The 20,273-nt window shown below is 45.3% G+C and overlaps 1 protein-coding gene across 15 annotated transcripts in view; it reads right to left on the reverse strand.

Moving 5' to 3' along the window:
• LRRTM4 (leucine rich repeat transmembrane neuronal 4) overlaps positions 1–20,273 on the reverse strand; it is a 328,498-nt gene that overhangs the window by 1,403 nt on the left and 306,822 nt on the right. The window contains exons 9-10 of one of the 15 annotated variants that reach the window (XR_014575517.1): positions 6,705–6,826; positions 4,933–5,070 (exon numbers count right to left, since the gene is read on the reverse strand). The exons of 13 other annotated variants lie outside the window; for them this stretch is intronic. The gene's annotated coding sequence lies outside the window, so the exon portion shown is untranslated. The remainder of the gene's footprint in view (positions 1–4,932; positions 5,071–6,704; positions 6,827–20,273) is intronic. One more of the 15 variants, XR_014575516.1, reaches the window with a different exon arrangement.

Consider the following 20,273-nt stretch of genomic DNA (forward strand, 5'->3'; position numbering starts at 1 on the left):
CGCAGCCTCAAACACCCTCACAGGAAGACAAACCTTTGATGCTTCTAGGTTGTATGCAGCACCTGCAGTTCTCTCTTCAACAGGACTACTTAAATTTGTCTTAGTTGGTGGGTCCCCACTTGTGCACGGATGTTACATCTGCTGAAAGCCTACGCAATGCACCACCTGGCTAGGAAGGGTAAACTGGAAGCTGCTGGTAAGACAAACCTTTAAAAACCAGCCCTTCTTCCAGTGCCTAGAAAGGGGCTGAGCATTTCTGCAAAAGCCAGCCCAGCGTGAGCATGTCAAAGGACTCGAAATGTTGACTGCCAGCACGTGTAGCTGGTGTTAACGGCATGAAGGTGCCACAGCTGGATGTCAGGAAAAGGTTCTTCACGAGGAGGGTGGCTGGGCACTGGGCAGCCTCCCTAGGGCAGCAGTCATGGCCCCGAGCCTGCCAGAGTTTAAGAATCCTTTGGACAATGCTCTCAGACACATGGTCTCATTTTTGGGTGGTCCTATGAGGACCTGCAAGTTGGACTCACAGATCCCTGTGGGTCCCATCCATCCCAGGGTATTCTACGATTCCAGCTTTCAGCACTGCTGGACCACACGTTTATTCCTCCTACGACAAAGCAGCTTGCCCAAGGTCATGATTTTGTGGGTTTCTTATCTTACCAACCTCACCAAGAGCCTCAAAGAGCCTTTATGGACGCTTGCTGGAGCTGAGCAGATCCACACCTTGTAAAAATGTACTGGAAAAGTCTACAAGAACTATCCTGATTTTATTTTTTCTAATGTAAATACAAAAATTCCAAATTCCCCCCCCCTTTCCTATTTTTCATAAACGTCCTATGTTTGCAAATGTTAATCCTACAAGTAAGTATGATTTATGGCACATTAGACACAAATCTTTGCAGATAATTTTATCATCTGCAAGAGATGAGCTGATCGCGTAGAAGGAAATGTGCTCTTAGGAAAAAAAATCACACACTGCAGGAGATACAGGCAAGAGTTTATTCTAACACAGCTAGAAAACCTGAGCTCATTATAGCAGGAGGTTGCCTACATATAATTCAATCTTGTAACAAATGCCTCTTTATTTTCCACGCTGAACTTTAAGCGAAGACTACAGCACTAATTTATCACAAATGTTCATTGCAAGGTGCACATCATTCAAACAGGTACAAAAAAAGCAAAAGGCATTAAGAACAATTATAAGTTCTGCAGGGCGAGAGTTCCTCTTGCATTTGGATCTGATAAGCAGCAAGAATCCTCCCCCCATTTCTCTGCAGAACGCTGGAGAGCTTCCAAAACTCTTCCACTAGCTGGAGCTCAGCTGAAAACGTCATTTTACGTGACAGTTGAATGGCAAGCATGCAGAAGACAAGCTGCTCGGCAGAATTTGATGGGACAACTGTATTCACTTGTGGATCAAATTCAGCCCTAGTGCAAGAAACTCTTACCTCCCTTTGGATACAGTAATATCTGTGCCAATTTGTATCAGGGCTGGAATTTGTCCTCAGCCTTTAAGGCAGCTCTTTATGGTTCTATAAAAGCCAAGGACTGTTTGTGTTCTGGAGAGTTGAGAGATTGAGGTCTTGGCTTTACAGCAATAATACACAGTACATTAACCACCTGAGTCCTGCGTGCAGCGCTGTTTCCTTGTTTTCTCCCCTTCTCCAAACAGGAGTCAGAGGGATCAGGATCTCAACAGCATCCCTGAACGGTGGATAAACTCGTTTCCTTTCCAGCCGGGTTGGTTGAAGAGAACCTCTCAATTGTTTTCACTTAAAAAGTCAGCTTTGTGTATGTCTGAGGTCACGTTAATAGAGGTTGGTGTGCCTCATATGTGTAGGAAAGGTGGATAGTCTTTATTAGTGTAAAAAAATAATAATTAGGTGTATCAGGCTATTCTTGAGCTTAGGGTTGCAGGTTTATCTGGAGAAAGTGTTTCAAGACGAAGGAAGCCCAGCTATGGATGTGCACCTCCCTGTTCTCAGGCATGGCCCTTCTACTGATCTTTTTCTCCCTCTTTTAGGTCCTAGATCTCATCAAGGGAATTTAAGAGAATCATGTCAAAAACCTGCCAGAAGCATCATCCTTGAGCTACCTCCAGTGAGGAGTAAATGAAGAAAGTTTTTGGGATGCCTCTCGAATCGAGGTGGGAAGCCCAGGAACCTTCCTGCTCAAAGGGAAAGCCCCAGAGGGCTGAGGCCCCAGAACCCAGCCTGCTTTCCTTCCCCGACACTGCTTCCAGAAAGACACGATTGTCATGATCAGTTCTCACTTACAATGAAACAGCAGCGCATGAACACCGGGCTCACAAAAGCTTTTTCAGGACACGGCTGCGACTACACAAACTATTGCAGAGGTGGGCAGATGCACCGCCACTCATTCAGATGTAAGTAAAAAGGATGGAAAAACACCAAGGACATCATTTGCAAAGCTGTTCTGCTTTTCATTCAAAAAAAAAATAATATTTTAAAAGCATCTAAGTTGCTGAAAATTAATTTTAAAAATATTTTTCTCCAGGTTCTAAAGTAACTTTTATTTTGCTTCATTATTGCTACAGAACTAGTGCCTGAGATGCCAAGAGATACGACCTTCGACAAGCCATTTTATGAGCTGGAAAATGAGAAGATGATGTCCTGCCCCTGCTCGCCCTTGGAGACTGGAGGTCTTTGAGGCAAGGGTGTTTGTGCAGGGACTGAAGCAAGCCTGCTCTGACCTAAGCTGGGGCCTTTTAGCTGCTACGGCCTCCGAGAGAGGAAATAAAAAGCAGATGACCAGAAGGAAGAACACCGAACAGGTTACCAATAACCTCCCCCAAAGTAAACGCAGACCCTGGGATTCTGCCATCACTATCTTACGGCCTCTTCCCTGGAAGACACAGTTTTCACTGGGGGGAAAAGGGGAGGAAGGGTGAGAATTTACCTGCCAGCAAACCAAAGGTGGAGGCAGGAACAGAACCGGGATGCTCTGGCACGGTGCCCTTTGCTGTCTCCTCCGCGCCACTCGCCGCAACCATTTGTGCTAAAAAGCTCTTTAAATTTGTGTTTTTTTTTTTTTTGTGATCTTTAGGTTTCCATCCAACCCAAACCATTCTATGACTAACAAAGGGATGCGCTCCAAAGTCACTGAAGCACACGTGCTGGACACAGAGGTGCCGTACGTGGGCTAAAAGCAAGCAGGATGCCATCCTCTGCTCTAACGCCTTGCCATAAGGGAGCGTACGGCCTCCACAGCGCTGCACACAGTTGATTAAGTTGATGAATGAATGAATCTCTTCTCCAAAGAAAGCACCGACTCTATTAAACACCAAGCTTTATAAGCACTTCAAGTGTTCAGCAAGGGTTTTCGGCTAATGGGCTGGATTAGTTAGCTCGCATTAACTTCTGAAGCCTGCACCTCTGCAGATCTTCCCTGGAAATGTAATAAACATTGCATCGTAGGAGCCACGCACTTGAAACAAATGTTCTATTACAAGTAAAATTTGCATAAACCCCCAGCTACAGGAGCAAGATAAAAGATTTAGTGGTGGAAATTCAGGAATGTAAATCTTCCCTTTTGAAGCTGAATTGACATTGGAGAGGTTAATGGCTCAAGAGCGTTGCTGCCAAATAACAACTCCCTTCAAAACAAGCCGGACTAACTTCAGTTTACCTGAGACTCAGTGAAATCCCACATCTGCATTCAAGATATTTCTCAACATTCCCTGTCCAGTTTTCCCTTGACATTCAACAATGACGTTCAGTTAAACACCAAGTTGTTTCAACATGTACCCACATTTCAGTTCAGGCATTTTTTACTTTTAAACGCCACACTGATTTTTATCAGCAGCTTTAGTTACTTGCATCAGAAATACTGGGAGGTAACTAACTTACTCTCTAAAATTCGGATGTTTAATACGCAAGAAAGTTCACTTTAAAAATTTCAATTATAAGAGTTCGGTTTCAAGTTCTGCTTCACATGGATGGAGTCATTAGTACCTAGATTTTTAAACAAAACAGCAATAAAAATCCTTATTCTGGAACTTAAAAAGTACATGAGCAAAGATGAAACCATAGCTAAATATCCACTGAACTTGAGGAGCTTTAAAGAATATTGGCTTGGGTCCTAAATGAATAATACCAAGTGACCTTATTTCTAAAATATTTTCCCTACCACCTTTCATAGCATGTTAAACGCCCTCATTCACCCCTAATTGCTTGCACTGCCTCGCACCGGGAGGCTTGAGACAACCTGAAATTCAGCCCTGCTATGAACTTGAAGCTAAGACACCTTACATCAAGTAACACCAAGAGAATTTAACACAATACCAAGTTCTTCTTGGTGACTGCAACTCCTGCTTAAGTATTTTCTTGTCTCACAGCACCAGACTTACTGCAGGGAAGACTAGTTGAGGATCAGACAGAGATTAACGCTCTGTCTCACACAGAATCACTTGCAGTTCTGCAAGATCTAATCACTAGCAGTCCCAGGTTGAAATAATTTCCTGGTAAACTGTTAAATCAAATTTTGGAAACACAGCTTTTCAGAACAGATCTATTTCATGTTGGAAATATTACGAGTTTTTCCTTTCAGCTTGGTTTTGAAGAAAGATCTCCAACCATTCATTATCCCGCAGAGAAGGGAAAAGAAGGAAAATCTTTCTTGAGAAACAAGAATGGCCATGGATGTCTGAATGACTCATAGGACCGGCATTATCACCAAAAGGACAGACCCGTAATATAAGGGCGGGCTGACAATCTCAGCAGAGTTTCTGGAAGAGGTCTGTGGTGGCAGGGAGCTCCCTTTATTTTTTTCCCTGAGAGCAGAACGGCGTGAGGGCACTAACTGCCACAGGACCCTCAGGCACGTAACTGGCAAGAGCCTAAAAGCTGGAGCACGGTGATGGAAGCGTCGTGCCAGACCATTTCAGCTGTCTCAGCCTGAGTACCTTGTCCTTACCCTGTTTAGGTCTTCAGTTCTGCTGCTCGTGTTCCCAATGAGGAAGAACACTCCATTTTAAAACCTAAGGACAAGCTGTATTCATCCTGATGGAAAATGGAACAGGACAACCACCACTGCCTTGCATTAGACACATTTCTAAAAAAACAAAAAACGAAGCATGAATATTTTCGGGCAGTTAAACATTATCCGGTTTCAGATTTGCTGGTATTCTATAACCCAGGTAAACCGAATTACGTGTAAATACTTGCCTAGTTAGTGATTACATGATTAAATTACACACAAATTCAGAAGTTGTCCATATGTAGTGGAAACTCAGCGTTACAAAATATGGAAGCTATGCTTTCTCATTAGTGCTAATATTTAGTAACAGAACACCATGACTTCATTGCTGAATTAACACCATAGATGTTGATAAATCAAATTCAGAGTTCATTTAAAACCCTAACATAATTTAGAGTAAAAATAAGCAAGACATACTATCACAGCTTTACAATTAGCGAAGCATACTGCTTCACCTTAGAGATAGATTGATTAGGTACATTAGGCAGATATAGCTGGTATAAACAATTTCAGTGGATTTCATGCTGCTGAAAAATGACAGCTAACAACCCTGGAACATCCCTTTGGAGTCAGTTCAGAAAAACATTCCTCTTCAGGAAAACACACAATCAGATATTTCCTGATAAACCCATTAAAATGGACAAAATACGGACTTTAAAGGTAGTTCTGAAATACCAATGACTATGTGTTTTATTTGGTTTCCAATTGGAATAAACACAAGAGTGGCTAGCTGTTTGTTTTTTTTTAAACCTTTTGTTCTGAAATTTGTGTTGCCTAAGGTAAATCTCATTTTGGCAAAAAAAAATAAATCAAAATCACATTTATTAAAAAAAAAAAAATGCAGACCCCGAAAGTCCGAGCACTCCGTTACAGGGTGGTGTGAGGTTTTTAGGAGAACTGCTTTTACTGACGTCGTCTGTGCGACATCCAAGCGTTTCAGGAGAACTGTCAACTTGATTTTTACGTGAAGGTCTTCAATATCTGTAATTAGCCCGGGTTTTCTAAGAGTTACAGATCCCGCTGGGAACCGCCTGAGGTTGGTGTGCCTACATTAGGCACGAAGCATTAAGCAGGATTCCTTCGGTAGCTTGAATTGTAGGTGCAATTCCCTCAATCAATTCCCTGCAATTTCATGTTCAATTTCCTCCCCACTCCAGACAGAAGCCACTTGGGTGCCTCCTCCATCTATTTCCTCCCAAATCAGATTAACGGTCTGTGCAGCTCCCTCTGGGAGTCAGGCACAAGAAGGAAGCCTCAGGGTGTAGCCACGGAGCCCAGGCCACGTGGTGCTGAGCCCACTGCCACCCTGAAATCGTTCCTATCACGAGGGGATCCCCCACCAGGTCTGCATCTCCTGGTTTTCACCAAGAAATTGAGAACGTGCAGCCACAGACAGGTGGTGTTGGGGGATGTATAATGGCAGTTCCTGGTTTCCTGCACACACACATGCATGTATGGTCTTAAGTGCTGGATGAAGAAGGTTTTTTGTCCTAGACAATGTCTCCTTAGCTTATTCCCACCGTGACAGTCCTACAAATGGCTCTCTGTGAGCACCCTACAGCCCTTTAGCTCTCTGCACGATGCCTTGCTGCTGACAGAGGCACGCGTCCGCCAGCAAGCACACAGGATAGAGGGAAGAGGATCAGTGATCCCCCGGGATCTCAGCGGCCCAGCTGGAGCTGTGGCTAAGGCAGAGCCCTGCTACTCACTGAAATGCAGCTGCTGGATATGTCGTGGCCCAAACCGGGCAGTGCCTTCAGCAGCCTGCAGTTACCAAACGTCCATCGAAGCAAGCAGAGAGCATCCGGGATAGGGACTGCTCGGACCAGACCTGGGGATGAAATCAAGGTCTTCAGAGCCAAGCCTGAGCTCTCATCAAGCATTCGGGGGCTGGAAGAGGGCAGGGGCATCTCCATCTAGCTATGGATCAGGAACCTTGTCTGTATTTGAACTTAACCTGCAGAGAAAATCAGTGGAAGGTTGTGGATGGTAGGTCTTGGGTCGTGTCCTAGTAAAAATAAAATCGGTATCAGTGGAAGTTTGGAGCCTAAATATTACGAACGACTGGCAGGGGGGACACTATTCTTACTCAATTCTTGGATTTCTAGCCGGGAAAATGGGATCCCAAAATTGACATAAGCTATCAGGAGAGAGATCCTACTAGGACGAGTGTGGAGGAAGAGCAGGCAGGAGGCAGAGGGCAGAAGAGAGTGCAGCCAGCAGGTACTTCTGCATGGCCTCTTACGTTTCCATTTATAGTTCATAACAAAGTAAACTCATCATTTACAGACATAATAAATAACCACAGGAATTAAACAACAGTGTATTAAAAATGATTATAAGCATATTAACCTAATAAATTATATGTCATGGTAGTAAGAAAATTATGGATCTATGGGACCATATAATACTGCAAAATTGATTCCATATAAAAAAAAAGGTTGATTAAAACACATCTATTAATTTTTCATACGGCATTAAAAATTTCATCAACTTTTAAAATGTCTGTAAGCTATACAGGGTTTACCATAAAGGCAGAATTTTATGGTTTATTCCGTCCTTGCAGAGTGTATTTCATGTCTTAAACCCCTACATAATATCACACTGTCAGTTCTGCTGCTATCATGAACTAGATTTTAAGTTTCCCTTTCCTTCCCTACAGATAGCTCCCTAATCCTTCCAGCCCATCACCCACGTGCCTTTCCCTTTAAAACCAAACCTCTCCACGGATTGCTTAACTAAGTGTGTTTCTCCAAAGATCAGGAGGAAAATCATGCACACCGCACTGCTCCCTCTACGGGCCGATTTCATCTTTCAATCAGTAAATGAAAAGGTTTCCCTAAAGAGAACTCCCAGAAAGGAGAAAGCCTTCTAAGCCTTGTTATTGTTCCTTGGGCAAAATATTTCTTCTAAATAGCTTTATCTGTATTTCATGGAGTATCTGCTCGTGACAAAAAGGCTCACTGATGAAAAGCTTGAAGTGAGATTCCCAGTAACCTTCGATTTTCCGCCGTGGAGGGCCGATAAAATAAACAAACTATCCAGATATTCTAATTGGAAAGCCATTAATATTGCTTTCAGTGCTATTAGGATAATTTCCTATAGAATTCAGCAGGACGGGGAGGTTGGGGTTTCAAAAAAGCTTTCACATTACTTAAGGACAGAAGATCAGCTTTGCAGAAGCCCCGCAGTGCCTTGCAGCAGTTCCCTACCTCGAGTCCCTCGGGTACCTTTGGGTGCCGAAGCACACAGGCATTCAGCTCTTGAGTTTCTTTTAAGGCACCTCAGTTTTCATTTAGATACTTTAAAAAGCAAGATTCTCCAGAGGAATTCCTGCTCCCTAAGTATCGCATTACGAGCTGCTAAGCGTAGATCATTTGTACTTAACCTCCGAGGACAAGGCAAAGGTCCATCGAGCCAAGTCTCCAAGGGATCAAGAAGAAAGAGCAGAGCACAGGTCAGCAGTGTGGTAATAACGTCCACAGAGCATTCTCCTGACCTCCAACGCTCCCAGCTTCACTTAGCTTTCTAAATTGCTGGCATTTCAGGCCTGAAATACCACGGGGCTGGATCTTCCCACATATTTAAGAGCCTGAGGCACCCTCCCAGGCCCGGGGATGGCTCCGCACCCTTCGGCAGATGGTCGGATTTGCAACTGCACTCTTAAGGATCACAGCACCGTGACCACAGCTCCTCGCACCACCTGCAAAAGGCATTAAAACAATCAGGGTGAGAAGAGGACATTCCTAACCGGGAGCCTTCCTCCAGCCCCAGTACTTGCTGTTCCCTCCTCTTTGCACATGCGAACGAACTGGAACCTTTGGTTCTCCCGTGCCCCCGTCCCAGACAGGAGGATCGACCGGCCGATTGCACAGCAGCTGCCCTCGAAAGGCAAGGCTGACCTACGTGAGCTTTGAATCACTGCAATAAAACCTGAACCAGCTTCTGATACCTTGCTGGGGTCACAGGATATCCTGCAGCAACAGGGCGGATGGAGGGAGAAAAAAAAGCCCAAGAGGCATCACCTCGGTGCCAGCTCCCTCTGGTTGAGTCCTACGTGGAGCAGAGGAGAGGAGCCAGGAAAACGAAGCAGATGGAGATGGATGCTCTGAGTAGAAAAGGCTGCAAATCGTCCTGTCACTTCCCTTTTCCAGCAAGGCATGCTCTCTGCCAGCGAGGCCAAACACCATGCCTGTTTACCTGATCCTGGGGAAGCTCCTCCCTGGATTTCAGCACAGCAGGTGCCACAGCCACCTACGTCCATACTGGAAATGCCAGGAAAAGGCACCTGGGAGGTGAAGCAGAGCCTCTGCAAAAGGTCCAGCAGCCAGTTTGGGAAGCAGAGCACTCTGCTTCTGTCGAAAAAGAATGACAGCAATAGAGGAAAAGGTAGAGTTCTTTTTCCATGCAGCGATCAGAAAGATGGCAACCTGCTCCATCCATTACCCACAATAAATAAGTGCAGTATTTAATGTGAACATCCGATAACGTCGCTGCCACACTGACAAATGAAGGCACTGGAGAATGATTGAAACAAGTCTTTGTCGCATACTAAAATGCTGCCTTTTCATTAGATCTGCACAGAACTTACAGTGTGCAAAAGGGCTATCCAGAAATTGATGGCTTTTTCAAGAGTTTTAAATACTATTTCAAGTTGTACGTGAAAGCTGAACGTGAAGACACCATAAACGTACTCCTGGAAGCTAGAGGCACACGACTTGAATTGCACAGTGTTTCGTCCTCAAGGCATAAGCAGTTATAAACAATGCAACATGAGGGCTTGTGATTAAAAACTACTGGTGCTAGAAGAAAGGGGATACTGGGTCCCTTTTCACACTGATAAAAAGTAGGAAGCTTTTCCTCCTCCATTATCTAGTTATGCTATACCCAAAAGGTTGTGGTTGGAGTCAGATGACAGTCTCAACCCATTTCTGATTGAAAACAAATGCTTAAAGCCACATTTATAACTGGCACTAATTCCGTTTAATGCGGTAATACTAAATACAGAGACAGCATCCACACCCTGCATCCCCAACAAGCTGTAGGATGACAGAGCCCTTCTCCTCCATCAGCATTTAAAATTCAATGCTCAACATTATGGCATCTATCTAAGGCAAGCAGATCATTTGTTTCATTTTTCAATCACCCTGAGACGATTTGAAGGGGCAGAAAATGGGAACCAAGAGAGAAATAAATGGCAGAAAAAGAAAAAAAAAAAAAAAGCTACAGAAGCTCATGCTACTGTTGTTTCACCTGGTCTGGGCATCAGATGGTCTATGCCAGATCATCAACATCCAGAGCTGTAGACCAGAAAGGTCTTAAGACACCAACAGCAGAGGAGCGAGCAAAGCATTGTGACTGTGTCTGAGCGCGAATTCAAGGCGTTATTATTTCTCCTGAGAAGACAGCGAGATACTAATTTCCTTTGGGATAAATTTGCTCCAGTGGGATAGAAGAAACCGCTGGCACTACAGACCTTCTTGGACACGGGAGGGAGCTCCTATTAGGCTGAATGTCTCAGCAGGATTCTCTTCATGAGAAATTACAACGTTTTAATTGCCTCCACTGTCTCCTCGCAGAGGAATCAGCGTGTACGGTGGAACAAACACACTGGAAAGAACATTAATCCAGCAGCAGAAGGGACAGCCTCTCCTCCTGATGTATGTCACTTCCATTAGCGCTGATGGGAGCAGTGTGCCTACGCTGAGAGGCGACTGCAACCCCCCCAGTTTCCAAAAGGTACTGCTATATGACTCAGATTGGGGTGAGGATTTATATAACCTCCATCTTCACTGAAAGGCTGAGGAACAGGCTCAGGATCTCGCAGCGCCGTAAGGGAAGGAAGAGTAGGGCAGAGCTGGAGGGAAATGGCTATTTTGGGTTCAGGGAGAGAAAATAATTTAGGGATGAGGGTGAAGCGTTGGCAGGATGGCGCTGAGCTGCGGGTGACACGCGGCTTAGGACAGAGGCTGGAGGACTGGGGGCAGCAGCTTTATGCTGGCAGAGCCAAGAAGCTGGAGTTGAACTTTCCGAGTTTGTGCCCTGACCCTGGGAGACAGCCCGGCTTTGCAGGGATGGGGAAGAAACACTCGGCTCTTTCCCCAGCTCCTCTGCCAAGCCCGTGGAGCACACAGGCTGCGACAGGAGAGCGAGGTCGAGTCCGTAGCAGGGTGCTGAGAGATGGTGCTCTTCAGCCCAGCAGCTCCAAGAACAACTCCTCTGCCTGAACCTTGGAGTCTGCCCTAGCTATAAATATACGGCCAGTGGCTACACCTGCACAGTTCACCCCACGTACCAAACAGGACACTACAGAGGAATATTATGGCTGAAATTAAATTAAATATCAGAAAAAGCTTGGGAACACTTGGGTATGAACTGCTACAGAAACTCACTGCATTACAAAGGCCTCTCTTGATCCTGGATAGGGCAAACATATTCTGCCACTGCTGATCTACGAGCATGCGACTTGCAAAGGAGGGCTGCAACAGCAGCTCTGTTAGCTGCTCTCTGAAGAGACCCCTGAAATGGCAAACAGGAGAACCAGAAAAGGCAGGGTAAGGACTCGCACAGCAGACAGCATTAGAAAATTAATAACAAACTTGGGTTCATGCTTCAGTCATGTTCTATAGAATCTTTGTATATCAGAGATCAAGCAAGCAGAAAATTAATGCAAGACTGTCCAGCATTGCAGGCAAGGACATTTCACAATGATAGCATTATTTTTTAATACTCTACAGGAAACAAATGACTTTTTCATTCCTCTGGGCAAGTTTTGTAATATGCAGGAAAATCATCAGTAAAGACATATTCAGAATCCCTGAGAAAACTGGAAGAAAGATGGGTTAGGAAATATTCTTGGCGTAGCAATCTTTGCTGCCACAAAACCAAGCGGATCAATTCAATTACTCCATGAAAGCAAAACCAACAGAAATAGTTATTGTGCAGCAGTGGCTTAGTGACACTTTTAAAGCAGGAAGGGAGGTCTGGATGACATTCAAAACAAAATGCATGCTAAATCCTAAAAACAGGCACTGTATAACAGACGAGGAGAGTGCAGCAACTCCAAACACACTGAAATATTAAGAAATGGAGGTGTGGTGGTTGCCCTGATGAGAACTGGCACGGAAACTACATGGTCGAGATGGCTAAGAAGCAGATGAAGGGTTGTACAGTCCCTGCAGAGACGGAAAGCAGCAAGTTGTCTTAATTTTGTCCCATTTCTGAATACCAGCAGAGCTGCTCCAGACGCAAGTTGAGGCTGGAACAGCCTCGGGACTGCTCCGTGTCCAGCTCACCACTCTCCCCTTTCCACCAGCTGCCAGCTGGCAAGAGCCAAAGCTGTAATTATTGGCGAACAGATCGTGAGGTGGAAATCTGACCGGAAGCCTGAGCCTAGCTCTGAAAAACAAGAAATGTTCGGAGCCATTCAGACTAACAGAAATAAAGCGCCTTGCCTGTGCAGCTGAGCACTGATGAGCGTAGCCAGGAGGGGGCTGCAGAGCTCGCCGGCTGGCAGCTGTGCTGCTCGCGCTGGCATTCAGGGAAAAACCAAACAAAGCAGGCTCGGACCTATTCTGACGCAATGAACATTAATAAGCAAAAATAGTTGTTGCCTACTTAGACCCTTTCTGTGCTTGAGCTCAGCAGTAGTGATGGAGTGTAAATGAAAAGAGGCAGGTTCAAAGAACCCCGCTGGAAAATAAAATCTGCCCTGCGAGCTACATTTTGGAAACCGAAGGAGCTGCTGTTAGAAATCTCTGCAGCTCACGTCAACAGGACACAGCATGCTCGAACAATCTCTCAACCAGCCAAGCATGAGCCTAACAGTTTCCAACGACTCCGGTATTTTTTGAACTTGTTCTGTTTGGGAAAGGTAACTCCAGTGTGTCAGAAGGGATCAGCACAGAGGGAAGCAATTCAGCTCTGGCAGCGTGGAGCATTTCATCGGTGCATTGCTGGAGTGCTGGAACACGGGGCTGCGACCGCCGACAGCCTCCTGCCCGGGATCTTTTCTCGTTGCAGCCACCTAGAACAAATACCCAATGCATCTGGAAGATCAAGGCAATATCATGGCCTGATCCCTAACCACCCAAGAGCGAAACAGACTGGGAGAAGCAGCGTAAGGAGACGAATAAGCCTCTCATAATCCAAAATCTGTTGTTTATTTGCAGTGCCTGGAGGCCTCGACCAAAACTGAAACTGCGCGGCGGTAACCAGTGCTCACGCGCTGAATGAGAGCCCTTGCCCCGAAGAGCTTGTACTCCAGACAGGCGTGACAGATGAAGGGTGGGAGAAAGAAAACAGCAAGCAAGCAAAAGATCTCAAAACTGATGCACAGATTGAGGGACAGATTTTTCCACGAGCTAAATAGATGAATACAGATCTTTTATCCCTAAATGACTTCCCGTATCATGTGGCCACTGTGCCTGTGTATGTATTTGTAAGCGGTACAGCCCTGTACGAGCACAAGAGTTAGTGCTGAGTACTCACAGTGTCCACAACATACACGTTTCAGAGGATTTCCAGCAAACTAGCTCCAGTCTGGTCCCATAAACACCCAGAGCAGATCTGGCTTAGCAAATGGATTTGGTCTCCGCTCTCTAAGGCTGCCCTGGGACGTTAACTGAAGCACATTAAGTGAGGACAATCTCAAGATCCACATCAAGAGCAGGATCTGCATTAAAACACCAACATTAAATGCGTCCTTTGTGAGCCAGGGATAGGATTCAGCTCTCTAAAGTCCCAGACAGTGCAACATTACTCAAACCTCCCAGTTTAAAGGTGTTTTTGACTTTGACAGCTGTAGTTTCAGGTGATGCTACAAACCTCCACATGAGGGGTTTACGTACACCTACTTTAAGAGCCCTCTTTACTTTGTCATAATTAATCCAAGATCAACAAAGCCATCACAGAACTGAGCACAGACAGATAAAGACAGCACGCAGCGCTCTCATCTCACCCCAGAACAGCAGAGGGAAAGCACCAAAGAGCAGCTCTTTGGCAGAGCCCCTCTGAAGCAGAGTTGGAGCCCCAAAAGTGGCCCTGTGCTGATGACAACCTGCACAAACCTGAGTCTCAGCACCTCTCTGAGCATGCACTGCGGCTGCCATCGCCATGTGGGTTGCACAGACCCCTCTGCTCCTTTCCAGCCTCTCCTCTCCAAATAAGAGAACAAAGGTGACAGTGGGACCCCAGGCCACAGTCTGTGCCCCGCTATGGCAAAGAGGCAGAAAGAGGAAGGCTGAAAGAAACGATCCCACAGTAACTGCAGCATGAGACAGACAAAAGATCATGGAAAAGACATTGGATTTCTATTGCACTAAGGCTTCTCTCTGGGGAGCACAAAGCACGCTCCTGAGAACACTGCATCGAGGGTCTTCACCACCAGCAGTGAGAGAACCTGGAGGAAACAGAAAGGGTCAGATCAAACACCTCCCGCCCACACAGAGGGGCTCTGGGAAGCAAAACAAATCAACTTATCTCCAAAAATGCTTTCCTTCTCACCAGGGACTGGACAGGCTTCCTGAAACACAGAGCACGCTGTTTAAAGATGACACTGCTAAAAGGTAATGCTCTTTTTCTTTCGTCTGTCCCCAAACAAGGATGGAGCAAATGAGGGATAGCTTTAGGTATACGAAGATGAATAGGGAATAGAAGACAGAAGATTTATCTTGTTGATAAATCAGTTCTGTAAGAAGAGCAGAAAGCACTGGCCATTTCTGTGTATCTTTTAACATCATACATAAGAATGTTTTTCAATCAGTTACAATGGGCTCAGGAGATTACTGGGGATTTCAGGTGCTAAATGAATGGCGCACATTTGGCATCTGGAAATAATTCACACTTGCACAACACAAGACCTGGTGCATCTGTATCTTCTGCAAAGCCAAACGCGGATAATCACACAAACAGACATGACTCACAGCAAGCGTACTCCAGTCCATAAGTTTTCACACATCAATTCTTTGCAAAATTTTATAAAGAAACCTGTTTTCAGCCTGCCACATTTGTAAGTCAGATCATGGTAGCAACAGGAATAAACAACAGTTGTTTGCCCTTGTGCTGCACCTTTCATCCAAGGGCTCTGCAGTCATTATTCAGATAAGTCTTGTGTTGCTGCTTTGAGACAAGCAGATATCATTATCCTCGCTTTATAGATAAATAAACAGAGGTCAAAGAAATCCCCCAAGGCAATCTAGAGAGTTAAATACCTACATCAAAGGGTTTAACAAAGACTGATATCACTATTCCTACCAAAAAGGCAAGGAAACAGAGAAAGACAAGTTGAAGCTGTGAGCCCAGCATCAGATAACTGGGCCTGGATCTTCGGTCTCTAAGAAAACCTCACCTGAGAGCTGTCTCCCCATTTCACAACTAGTATCAGCTCTACCTAGAAACAAACAATCGTATAACGCACCTGAACACACCCCTGGGTTTGTTTACTGTGACCTTCCTCAAACAAAGCGAGCGTTTGCTACAGAAACTAAATATTTACATGGAGCTTCCAGTCATCGCCTCCCTGCTGGCGCCGTTTGCCCGGTGCCTCACTTCTGGGTGCATGTCCCTCCAGGCCTCTTTTGGGAGTCGATGATCCTTGTGGGTCCCTTCCAACCTGGGATATTCTATGATTTTGCTCCGCTGCACCTTCCCCAGGGCCTTGACTGTGAAGGGATGGGTCAGGATGGGTCGGGACGGATCACGACGGTGCAACTCGTGCGAGCCGCCCCCTGGGTGAGCTCCGGCCCCAGCTGGGCCCTCAGCCATCTGTGCCTGACCAGGCCTGAGAGGAACCGTCCCTGCTGCTCCTCCAGCATTTCTGCTAGAGATGTCAGAGCATTCCTGAGTAATTCTTTTGGATATTCAGTACTTGCTTATTTGCCTAATTCCATCATTTTTCAGCTGGACTTTTGGCTAGGGGTAATGTTCATTTAGTACTTGGGTGCACAGCTCTGTTGTGCGATATGGCCCTACTACTGTCGGCCGTAAAGACCACACTGACAAAAGGCTTTTGCAGGAGGCATTAAAAGGGGCTTTAGAAGCCTCAGAATCTTAAACATTAAAACCAATGATTCAGATCAAGGGCTATTAAATCAATTAGAGATGGTCTGCAATTCAGGTCAATGAAACTCTTGCTCTGCTTCTGCGGCACGATGCGCAGTCTTTTACCTCGGTCAAATTCAGCTTAATAAAGGGTTTACCCTTTATGAAATCAACAGGACTCTCCCAGAGGGCACGGCCCATGTCTTGGCGACTGCCCTTCTTCACCACAGCTCTGCCCAGGGCGTACGGCAGCTGCTCCAACTCACTGATGGTCCCACTACTTACCAGAAGGGCCTCAAACAATGGCTAAAATGGAGTCCTCTGAGCACCACCTCAGGTTAAATAATAAACAAGGGTGGTGAGGCACTGGAACAGGTTGCCTTAAGAAGCTGTGGATGCCCCATCCCTGGAGGTGTTCAAGACCAAGCTGGATGGGGCCTTGGCCAACCTGATCTAGTGGGTGATATCCCTGCCCATGGCAGGGGGTTGGAGCTAGATGATCTTTAGGGTCCTTTCCAACCCGAGCCATTCTATGATGACAAGGCCCTTCTGTCCTCCCTGTGTGTTCTATCACTCATATAAACAAAAACACAGGAAGACTATTTAAGTATCCATTAATTTCCTAGTAATTACGGTGTTCCGCTCCTCCTCTTTACCCCGAACAACGCACATGAGCTTGTACCAAAACAGAAGCCATCAGAGCAGCGTCAGAGTTCAGCACCTACAGCCAGCCCCTTGCTACCTCAACACGGTGCCAAGGAGGGGCCTCGGAGCCCTCGTCCCCTCGTTAGGAACAAGCCACCGAGTCGAGGCAAACGACGGTAGCGCGGAGTTGCCAGCTGGACAATGGTTGACATGGTTACCCTTTTCCTTTTTGTGCTACAGGTATGTAGTAAGTTCAGCTTCAAAACCTCACTACAATGCGTAACACAATGCCATGCAGTCTCTTCCTATTACCATGGAAGAAAAGAATGTGCCATTGACAGACTTCGGTGCCCTTTTAAAGCAGAACAGCTCTGACATCAAAGCTCACAGCACTCCTCTGCAATAGTTGTTCACTGTGTCTTTGTGGTCAGGAACTAAAACATTTTTATGAAGTTCTAAGGGAAAAAATTATCTCCTGAAAATGAGTCTCGTGTACTAAGTGCTGCAAATAATGAACAGCTGCACTGTTTCCTTTGGAAGGTGAAACGAAGGAAATGCAGCCTTAATGTGCATTTAGGCAGGAACGGTCAGTCTCCAAGACATTTATTGGGCATAATGGAAACATTCAGTTGTCAAAGGGAACATTCAAAAAAATTGACAGAGTTAGGCAGGATGCATTATTTAAACACATATTTATCTATCAGAAGGAAAACAGCTGCAGATTAGGGGGGAGTGTGATCAACCATGGCTCAATTGTAGCCTCTACCATATGGTTTTTGTCTGACGGATTAGGAGACTACCTTAAATCCATTTTTCCCCATTTGCAAGTGGGGCCTATGTACCGCAATACAAAAGGAAAATAAAAAAGCGCATCTATCTTCACAAGATGTCCTTTCTCTGAGGGCTCTGCTGCCACTCCGTGACAAAAATGACAGCTCCCTCAGCACACCCGATGCGGTGTGAATTTGTACGCTAACGCCGCGATGGCAGTTCTTGCACTCACACTCTGCTGCAAGACTTGCATTCAGTCCCCTTACCCATCCTATAATCCTTCAAGCCTCTTTCACCCATTCCTTCAGTCCAAAGCTGGTGGGTATTTCACTGCAAGGAGCCTGGTCTCCAGGTCAGTTCTACAGCCTTCTGTAGCGGCACACTCAACCTGCCCTGCTCCACATACATTAATGCTCCAACACTTTTTCTACATGCATCCCAAAATAGCCTGGGAAAAAAAAGCAAGCACCCAAACCATGCTGCAGCCTAAATCCATTTCTTGAAACAAAATTACCATGGAATCATTAAGGTTGGAAAAGACCTCCACGATCATCTGGTCCAACCATCCCGCTACAACCAATATTGCCCACTAAGCCATGTCCCTAAGTACTACATCCAACCTTTCCTTAAACACCCCATGTTCGGTCCTTTTTGGGCTGTACACCAAGCATGGGAAGGGACAGTTAGCAACTAACTACTGCTTATTCATGTATATTGGTTGAATTGCATGGCTTGTTGGAATCATGGTCATGTTCGCATGAAACGCTGCTTGGCCCAAGCTCAGAAAATCTGCTGAATAATCCCCTGTGCATCGCGTGGAAGCTGCCACACTGGAGCTCTGATCCTAGCCCAAGACCTGGAGGGGGCTCATGTAATACAGAACAATTAATTCTGGCCCTGTTGAAGACAAATAGGACCTTGGCAATTGATGTGGCTGGCTACAGGATGCCCTCTCAGGCAAGGAAGGAACATGAATTACTTTTCCTTTTCACACGAGTCAGACCTTTCCAATAGTGATAAATGCAATTATCAAACCACGGTATCTTTTCTGTCCTGACAAGGTGCACTTTACCTAGCCCAGATGTGAGGCAAGGTCCCCACTCTGCAACACCGCGACCTTCATGCTTTCCTGATCGTAAACCCTCGATAAGGACGGGATGCCGCAGAAGCTCCTTTGGCCCCCCAGCTCATACATGCCCTCCGAAGCACATATAAATTGTAAATCCATTTTGTGTAAAAGCAATGGCCACAAAACACATGCAGTGGAGACCTTGTCGCACTCAACGCTCGCTGGGGAAACAAACTCCTGCAAATCTCCCCGACTTTCCCATTGTGCCTGTGCTTGCCCTAGCTCCGACGCGCCGCTGTACTTGGTACAGTTGGGGAACCACTGTTCTGTTGTCTAGCAAACTAACTCCATGGCAATTTGAGCTTCTACTGGATTATTGCGACCAAATAAATAGCTAGCTCAATCTAAGCAATGTGCAAAGTCCACAGCAAGATTACAAGTCAATTTTCTTAAATGAGGCCCTGCAGCTGATCCACCTGTCCTCAGAGTGTAAGAACTTAGGTCTGACCCTACAGCAACTTTTCATTGTTTTCCAGCAGCTCCAGGCAGCTCAGGGCTCTGGCTAGCCATTTCCAGCTTGGGTCAGGCTCAGAAATTCATTTAGACATATTTCAGCCCACTTAAAGTTAGGGAACTTGTTTATCTTTAAGTAAAGGGAAGTAGTGTCACTGAAATAAATTGAAATATCACTTCCTGAAGCGTACCGAACTACTTCCACATGTAAACGTGCCAACTAACTCACGTGAAACAAGCTCTGAGAGTACTCTCTCTTTGAGGCACTCCAAAAGGGTTTACTTAAGCCGACCTACACAGCAGCAGAGAATTCTTGGTGTAGCATAATGAAGGGCATTTGTCTTCTCCTAAACACAGTCTACCAAGACGAGGGAAACAAGGACTTTTTGCATGCTGGGGTGCATTAATAGGCATTCTCTTCACTCACTGTAGTGAGAGCACCATGGCTATCAGGAACGCCACTTCTCAGAGTTGTTGAAAGGAGGTGAGGAAAGTCCCTGCTCTTCAAATCTGCTGGATTTGAAGAACAAATCTAACCATCTACGGATGGGTGTCACCTAACCCCATAGTTGCTAGCTATTCCTTCCCCTTTTAAAAAATCCATTGCTTTACATTTGTCCCTACATTTGGTTTTACATTATTCTTCTGAGTAAAGGTGAATTTCTTTTTTATTTCCCCCATCCCAGTTCCATATTTTCAAACCACACAAAAAGCCTGGAAAGCTTACACCTACTGCAATATTTTAATAACAAGGTTATATACTTTTTTTCCTTTTTGACAGCTCAGTGTAAAGGAGTAATAAACTTCAGAAAGTTTTCTTCTTTGTTGGTCTGATTATCTGTGGTTTTATTTATTTATTTTAAAAACTGTTAACTCTATAATTGAATTTTATATCACGGTACTTTCAGGATGTGTCAATTTCAAGAAGATCAGAGAGCAAAAATATTTTATGCATTTGCAGTTATGGGTCCCTTGCATAAGTCCTACCAATTTTAACTTTTTTCATACTTAATATTTCAAGGAGAAAGCACTTGAAAACTGCTTTACAGGCCTGCAACAGACTTTGCTGCTGGCAGATTATAATGGAAAAAGCGCTATCGAGAAACAACATTATTTCAGGCTCTGTTTCCAGAGGTTGGTTGTTCTTTCTTTTACTGAACTTTTTAAGCGCCACAAATAAAGGATAGAGAATCAGGATATTTAGCGGTCTAAAGATGGAAATAGATTTCTCTAGTGACTT

Source organism: Anser anser (assembly GCF_964211835.1).
Source record: "Anser anser genome assembly, chromosome: 26".
Classification (NCBI taxonomy): domain Eukaryota; kingdom Metazoa; phylum Chordata; class Aves; order Anseriformes; family Anatidae; genus Anser; species Anser anser.